This window comes from Phodopus roborovskii, unplaced genomic scaffold (genome assembly GCF_943737965.1).
Source record: "Phodopus roborovskii unplaced genomic scaffold, PHOROB, whole genome shotgun sequence".
In the NCBI taxonomy this organism is placed as follows: Eukaryota; Metazoa; Chordata; class Mammalia; order Rodentia; family Cricetidae; genus Phodopus; species Phodopus roborovskii.
The window spans coordinates 31,475,128-31,483,044 of NW_026126447.1; positions in this window are offsets into that span (position 1 = coordinate 31,475,128).

A 7,917-nucleotide genomic window follows, 5' to 3' on the forward strand; every position below is an offset into this window, starting at 1 on the left:
TTTGCAATTAAGAAAATATTTGCTGGCAGCTTCCAAACTGGCAGCCAGAAGAAGAGGCTGTAAAATCACCACGGTGAAAAGCTAAGGTTTAATTAGCCCATTATCACATATGTTAATCCCTTTATATTTTCATAGTCCTTAGTCACAGCTACTGTTACTTTGATGAGTCTCTGCTAATTTCATAGCAGTGATCTTACTGGGTTTGATCCTAAGCACAGCAGTTTTTCTGTGAAGTGGCAGCGTCCAGTGCTGACGTCTCTGTGTGGTTTGTTTTGTACTGCTAAAACTGAACACAATTCGAAATTAGAAAATATTCAGAACATGAAAATAGATGATGGTTTGGATGGGTCTGTTACAAAGCCAGAAGACTTTTACCCAGAAATAACACATAGCACACACACACACACACACACCATACAACAACATACTCATTACACACACACATACACACACTCCACACAAAAATACATACAATACATAATTATTTTTAATAATATTTATCAGGCCCTTTAAATTTTAATCAAAGTTAGGTTTTTCTATACTGGGTTTTTACACATTAAAGCAATTTCTGGACTGTGCCATTGTCTATGTGTCTGTAGTTCAGTAAAAGTGTTCTCTCTACCTAACAAATCAGACTCTGTCACTGCAGCTTGAACCTTTATACCTCTGTCACTTTTCTCAGGTAATATTCATTTCTTTGTTGGCTTCTCCTTGTGACATTAAATTATTCTACAGTTACCAGCTTAACAAAAATGTATTTGTTGCATAAACTCTTCAACGTATACATTATTTTATTATTTATTTTATCGTGAAAAACCCCAAAAGATTAAGCACCATGGAATAAGAAGTGCTTACATCACACTTTTGTACACAGGAGGCCCTCTGTAAGTGGTTGCATTTGGTTTTGTGTATTACAAAGAACTTTCCTGAAAAAGGTCAGGTTAATTTAGAGCAATTTTCATGTTAACATGTTCAGACATTTTTACCACCGTGTTTGTCATCTACCACAAACTTTACCCTTTGAATGTAAGGGACTAGCTAGCCACATGTGTATTTAGGACAACAGAATGATGCCCCAGATGCCCATATGAAAACCTAAATGCCAGCACGTCGTAGTGTCATTATTATCAGTCACTGGCCAGTAAACCAAGGCCATTTGTAAACCAGTGTGGAAAGTCTCACAGAGCGTTATTCCAGCTCCGCCACAGTCTACTGTCCTTGCCATGACCACTCTCTTCTACAGTGTCCAAACCCCTCTCATAAAGGATTAAATGGCAGATCACTGGTAATATTCACATATCTACACTCGGAGGGAGGACAGTTTTCAAGACTCAGTTCTTCCCTTCTACCATGTGGTCCTGGGAATTGAACCCAGCTGGTCAGGCTTGGTAGCAAGTGTCCTAACCCACAGAGCCATCTCCCTAGCCTCCTGACTTCCCTTCCTGTTGATATAATCCATCATGAAATCCCATAGGCTATACTCCCACATATACTCCAGATACATCTTTTTATATTTCTTAATCTAATTTAAGCCCTCATTATTGCTCACATATTTTTTGTTTGTTTGTTTTTGTTTGGTTTGGTTTTTCAAGACAAGGTTTCTCTGTGTAGCTTTGCCCTAGAACTCATAGACAGAGATCTGCCTGCCTCTGCCTCCCGAGTGCTGGGATTAAAAGCTTGCACCACCACCCCTCTGCTCAGCCTTCCATCTTAATGTTCCCCTCTGTCTTCAAAAGCAGACCTTTAAAAGAAACTCACATACATAGTCAAGTAAAAAAGAGCTGGGTGGTGACACTTACTTATAATCCAGATATTTGGGAGTCTGTGGCAGAGGATTGTGAGTCAGAGTCTCTCCTAGCCTAAATGGTAAGTTCCTAGCCAGGGGAAGCTACACAACATTGAAAGTCAATCAACCGAACAACAACAAAGACAACGCCGACCACCTAGTTTTTATAAACACCAATGCATTGTATTTGCTTCAGCCTTTTCTGTCTTTGGGGCACTAGATTAAAATTCAGGACCTCATATATGCTGAATACATACTTTACCCTCGCAGCTTTTTTCCCCTAATGGAAAACAAAACAAAACAAACAAACAAAAACCAAAAGGACAGAAAAGGCACCATGGCATATAACTATAATATCAATGTTTGGGAGGCTAAACAGGAAGATCTCAAAACAAGGGGTATATAGCAAGAACTTGTCTGGGAAAAAGTTAAATACCATGAAAAAAACATGCAGATATTTATTTGCCTTACAGTTCTGTAGGACAAAACTTTAAGATCGGGCAATCCTAGCTCATGGTCTTTTTAAAGGACCCCTGGTCTTCATCATATGCTGGTGTGTGGCATCCTAGTAAGAGTGTAAGTCAAGGGAGAAATCACATGAGGCAAGAAGCCAGAGACCAAGGCAACCTTACCCTCTGTCTAGCAACCCTTTCCTGAGATTTACACTGTATGACTAGCATTGATGCTTAAGGGCAATATCCTGCTCAGCTAAGACTTGAGCTTCCATCCCCTTTTCACAAGCAACACTGGGTGAGTAAAGAAAGCAAAGGAAAACTGAGCATGGCCTCACATGACTAAAACTTCAGTATCTGAAGACTGAAGCAGGAAGATCTCCAGTTGAAGTATAGCCTGGGCTACACAGTAAAACTATCAAAGCAGAAAGGAAGGAGAGAAGGGAGGGAGGGAGAGAGGGAAGGAGGGAGGGATACCAAAGCAGAAAGATGCTGGGTTCCAGACAACTTGGTATAGCAGAAACCAAAAATCTTGGTGAGAAAAAAAAGCAAACTTGTTTCCTTCATGTCTCATGCCTCTGCAGTCATTCAGTCTCTCTCATTCAGTCAGAATCAGCTTTAGTTCAGCTGTTAGTTCTCACTCCACCTTCCCCAACTAACCTGCTAAAGCAGCTCCACCCACACAGATTTAAGTGGCTCTCTAGTAAGCCAGTCTATCTGTTAATTGCATGAAAATGTCATCTTTGTTTACCATGTCTCCCACTGAAAAACAAGCTTCACCGAGGCAGAGGTGTGTCAACCTATGCAATATCTACATCTTCAGGGCCTACAGAGTACCTGGTATGTATTAGCACACAATAATTATTTGTTGATTGAATGAATGGATCAATAGAACCTACTAATTAATTTCTATCATTTTTAAGCTGTTGGTAGACAAGGACAATTGTCTGTTGTCATATCACCACAATCTAAACAAACTGTCCAGTGTATTTTGTGTGGGTGTGTGCATGTGTGTATATGCAAATGTGTATGTGTGTGCCTATAAGTATGTATGTGAGTGTGTGTCTGTGTACATGTGTGTGAGTGTATGAGTACATGTGTGAGTGTGTCTATGATGGTCACAGGACAACCTCAGGACTTGGTCTTCACCTTCCATCTTGTTTGAGAGAGCATCGGGCCCAAGAACTTCTGGGGAATTCTCTTGCTCCAGCTTCCCATCTCACCATTAGAGCAATGGGACAATTATAGAAATGATAGACACAGGTACTGAAACTAACTTTATATGGGTTCTAGGGATCTGAATGCAGGTCCTCAGGCTTTCGGGGCAAGTACTTTACTTAAGCCAACTCTTCAGCTCAGAACATTTTTGAAAATTGGAAGACAAATTGCCGGTGTAATGGTTGGAGTAAGAGGACATTGATGATGTAGTGGTTGGCATTGCTGCCTTCCAAATGAGTAAGAGAGAACACATTGCCAAAGATAATGTCAATGATACAAGTTCATGACAGATATGGTAGCTTGTCAACCCAGCACTCAAGAGACTGAGACAGGAGTTCATGACACTTCTAAAAAATCCTTCCCACCCGAAACAGAAGTTCTATTATGAATAACTTCATTTAAAAACATGTTTAAAAGTTTAAGGATTGGAAATGTAGTTGAGTTGGCAGAGTGCTTACCTAACAGGTAGGAAGCTTTGGGTTCCATCAGCAAGAACCAGATGTAGTAGAACAGACCTGTGACCCCAGCACTCAGGACATGGATATAGGAAGATCAGAGTCATCCTCAGCTACACAAGTTCAAGACGAGCATAGAATACAGGAGACACTGTTTTAAAAAGCAAACAAACAAACCCAACTATTTCAAAGTCTAGAATCCTAGGGAAAGAGTTTGTATATTAGAGAAAAAAACAAAAGCAAAAACCCAGCAACACTTTTATAGATACTAGATATAAAATGATGAAAGGAAGGAAGGACTTTAATTTGTATTTAGTTTGTTTTAGGGGTTTTTAATTTGGGGTGGATTTGGTGGTGAGGTTAGTTGTTTATTTGTTTGTTTAAAGATTTATTTATTTATTATGTACACTGGGTTTTTGTCTGTGTGAGGATGCAAGATCCCCTGGAGCTGGAGTTACAGATAGTTGTGAACTGGGAATTGAACCCATGTCCTTCGGAAGAGTGCTCTTAATCACTGAACCATCTCTCCAGCCCCTGGTTTTTGTTTCTGATGTTGTTTGATTTCACTTTTTCTCATGGAATTCTTCATGTGCACATGTGTGTGAGTGTATGTGGAGACCTGTTGACAATTTCAGGTATCATGCCACAGACACCAATCACCTTTTCTCTGAGGCAGTATCTCTTTCTGGCCTGGAACTTATCAAGTGGGCTAGGGTGGCCAGCCAGAAGACCTCAGAGGTCCTCCTGTCTGCCTGTGCACTGCTGGGGTTGCAAGCTACCATGCCCAGAGAGCATCATATCCCTTGAAGCTACAAACAGTTGTAAATGAACATAAAGTGCCCTTAACCACTAAACCATCTCTCCAGCCCCTTGTCCCAGTTTTCTCAGCCACAAAAAAAAGAAAGAAAGAAAGAAAAGAAAAGAAAGAAAGAAAAATATTCATTCAGGCAGAGAACTATGCCCTGATGAGGAGATTCACTGACCAGAGGGGCTGCATTGAACTAAGTGGCCTTGAGTATCCATTTTCCTCTAAAACATTGGCCCATTTATAAATGGCTGCTAGGACAGTGATGGCAACTAACATTTGCTTCACTTGTCCAATTAACAGATGAGGTTTTCAGCATCCACCATATGCTAAGCCAGGTAAGAAAATGAGAGCACTGATTAAGCATGGTCTGTGATCTTCAAAGACATCCAATGCAGCTGAAGAAACATGACATAGAAACAGAAAAGGTTAAATAGCCTTGCAAACTGGGCCAGCCACAAAGTCTGAGAGAGAAAACCAAGTGATGAGGTAGAGAGCAGCTCAGGGCTCAGAGGAGAGCCTATGGTAGGCTGATGCAATCTTGGAGAGCAGAGCCTCAGAGAAAGGGAAGGAATCATATAGATACAGAAAAGAAGAATATGCCTTTACCTGGCTTAAATGTCTGGGAGGCAAAGGCCTCAGGAGCTCTGAGTTCAAAACCAGCATGGTCTGCACAGCGAGCTCATTCATGGTCAGCCAGGGCTACATAGTGGAGCTGTCTCAAACAAAACAGAGAATGTACTGAAGATAGCTTGTGACACCCCCAACCACACATCCCCCAGAAAAAGCTTGCATTTACAAGTATTTATTAGCAAGTGTAAATATTTTGTACACCCTCATCTTCAGTGGGTGCACATAAAGGACAAATCCAGGCACTCTGCGCGTGCGAGACTTTGAGTAGACACCCATAGTAAAGGAAGAACACAGCAGGTCTATGCCCCCAGGGAAAAGGCGCTTTGACCATTTTTGAGGAGGTAGCACTCCAAATGCCTCTGTAGTGAAAGAAGAGCCCTAAAATCAATCAGGTACCTAAGAAACACAAGCTGCCTCTAGGACAGAAGGCGTGAGTGAGCTCCGCAGAAGAGACTACCTTCTCTATCAGCAAGCCTTCCAGCATAGAACTGATTTACACTTCAGTGTCCTCCAAGATGCCATCACTTTAGGGCATCCACATAAATATGTCTTGTGACTAACACGTACTGCTGCGTGAGTATAATGTAACTGACAACATCATACGCATTTCTAAGTAGGCTGGGAAGGCTAGTACTTGCATATGAAAATAAAGGAGATTGAAGTATCACACTATATTTACAAGTGAATTGCCATTTCTCAGTGGGGTCCCTAAAACAAGCTCCCAAACCATGACATTATTGTTCCTCTTGAACAGAACATTGCTAGATTAAATTTCTGCCCAGAAGTTATTTTTTTTCTCACCTGCCTACAACAGGAATTGTGTAAATAGCACACATATTCTGAAATTATGATGTTGAGTCACACCACTGGGGGTACATACCTAAAGATCAGCAGAACCAAGTGTCAATTACCAAATTTCCCTCAGAGTATCAAGAAAGCAAAGTCACTGTTTTTTTGTTTTTTTGTTTGTTTGTTTGTTGTTTTTGTTTTTGTTTTGTTTTTTGTTTTTTTTTGTTTTTTTGTTTTTTTTTGTTTTTTTTTTTTTTTTTTTTTTTTTTGCTGGAGGAGGGCCCCAATTAGCATAGGGTAAGGAACCAGGCCATATCTTTATATGAGTTTGGGGGATGTTAAACTCTTGCCTTCATATTTATTACTTCGTAGAGCAGTGGGGATCTTGCATGTCAGTGGTCAGTGTGGTGCACAAAGACCAAACACACCTCCCCCCACCCCTACATGTCATGGAATTTATCCAGGAGTCTGTGTCCTCTTTAAAAAAAAAAATCAAGATTTATTTATTTTTATTCTACGTGTACAGTGTTTTGCCTGCATGTATGTCTATGTACCTCATGGATGCAGTGTCTTTGGAGGCCAGAAGAGGGTATCAGATCCTCTAGACTTGAAGTTACCGATGGTTGTTAGCTACTATGTGGGTGTTAGGTACAGAACCCAGGTCCTCTACAAGAACAGTAAATGCTCTTAATTTCTGAGCCATCTCGTTAGTCCTTTTTTTTTTTTTTTTTAAATTTATGGGTATTAGTGTTTTGCTTCCATGTACATAAGTGTACCCTATGCCTGCCTAGTACCCTCAGAGGCAGGAAGAGGTTATCAACTCCCTCGGGCGGAGTTATATATGGTTTTGAGATGCCACTTGAGAGCTGGGAACTGAACTTGGGTCACTGAGAAGATCAGGAAGTAGTCTTAACCACTTAGCTATCTTTCCATTCCTGTCCTCTTTGAACACGTTATGATCATTCTTTTAAATTCTCTGTCTGAAAACTCATTTAAGCCATTCTTGTTGGGGGTCATTTCTGTAGCACTGGTTATGTTTGGAGGAGACAAGTTGCCTTGGTCTGTCACATATCTTGTGTTTTTACACTGGGACATGAGTATATAGAGTTAGATCATTCTAAGGGATTTTCCTTCTGTCCCTCTGTTTCTAATGTTCAGGAGGGATTAGGTTGCAGTAGACATTGAAGTGTCATTTTCCTTTGTTAGGTTTGTGTTCAGGGTACCAGACTCTGTTCCCAGTCTTCCTCTGAGAGGAGGGTACTTTTTTTTCTCATTTCTCATTTTCTCACTATGAAAATACAGTAATAATTAATTATGAAATCACCACCCTTTAAGTACTCATTCTAGGAAGTAAAGGGACACTGATAAGTACTGTGTATACTAAAATATCAGTAACCATGGGTATGAATGGGAATACAAAGGAGAAAAAAATATAAGACTATGATTAATATTAGGTTGATGACAAGAAAGTAAGACACACATAGTAGAAGGAAGTGTAGGGTATGAGAGGGGAGGGAGTTTGGTTTAGATTGGAGAAGAGCTGTGATATCAGGTGACAGAGAACTGTCTCACCTCTCAGGAGGCTGAGGCAGAGAAACCCTGCATACTAGGGCAGTCTATATGCTTTGGGTGGGAGGTAATGAGAGAGAGGCAATACAGGGCAAAACCAGGGAGGACGAAGATGACCTGAAAGTTGACATTGAGTATTAAAGAAGGAATTGATGTAGCAGGTTAGGAGACCTGGGTAGTACTAACAAATGAAAACTGACTTCTCTGACT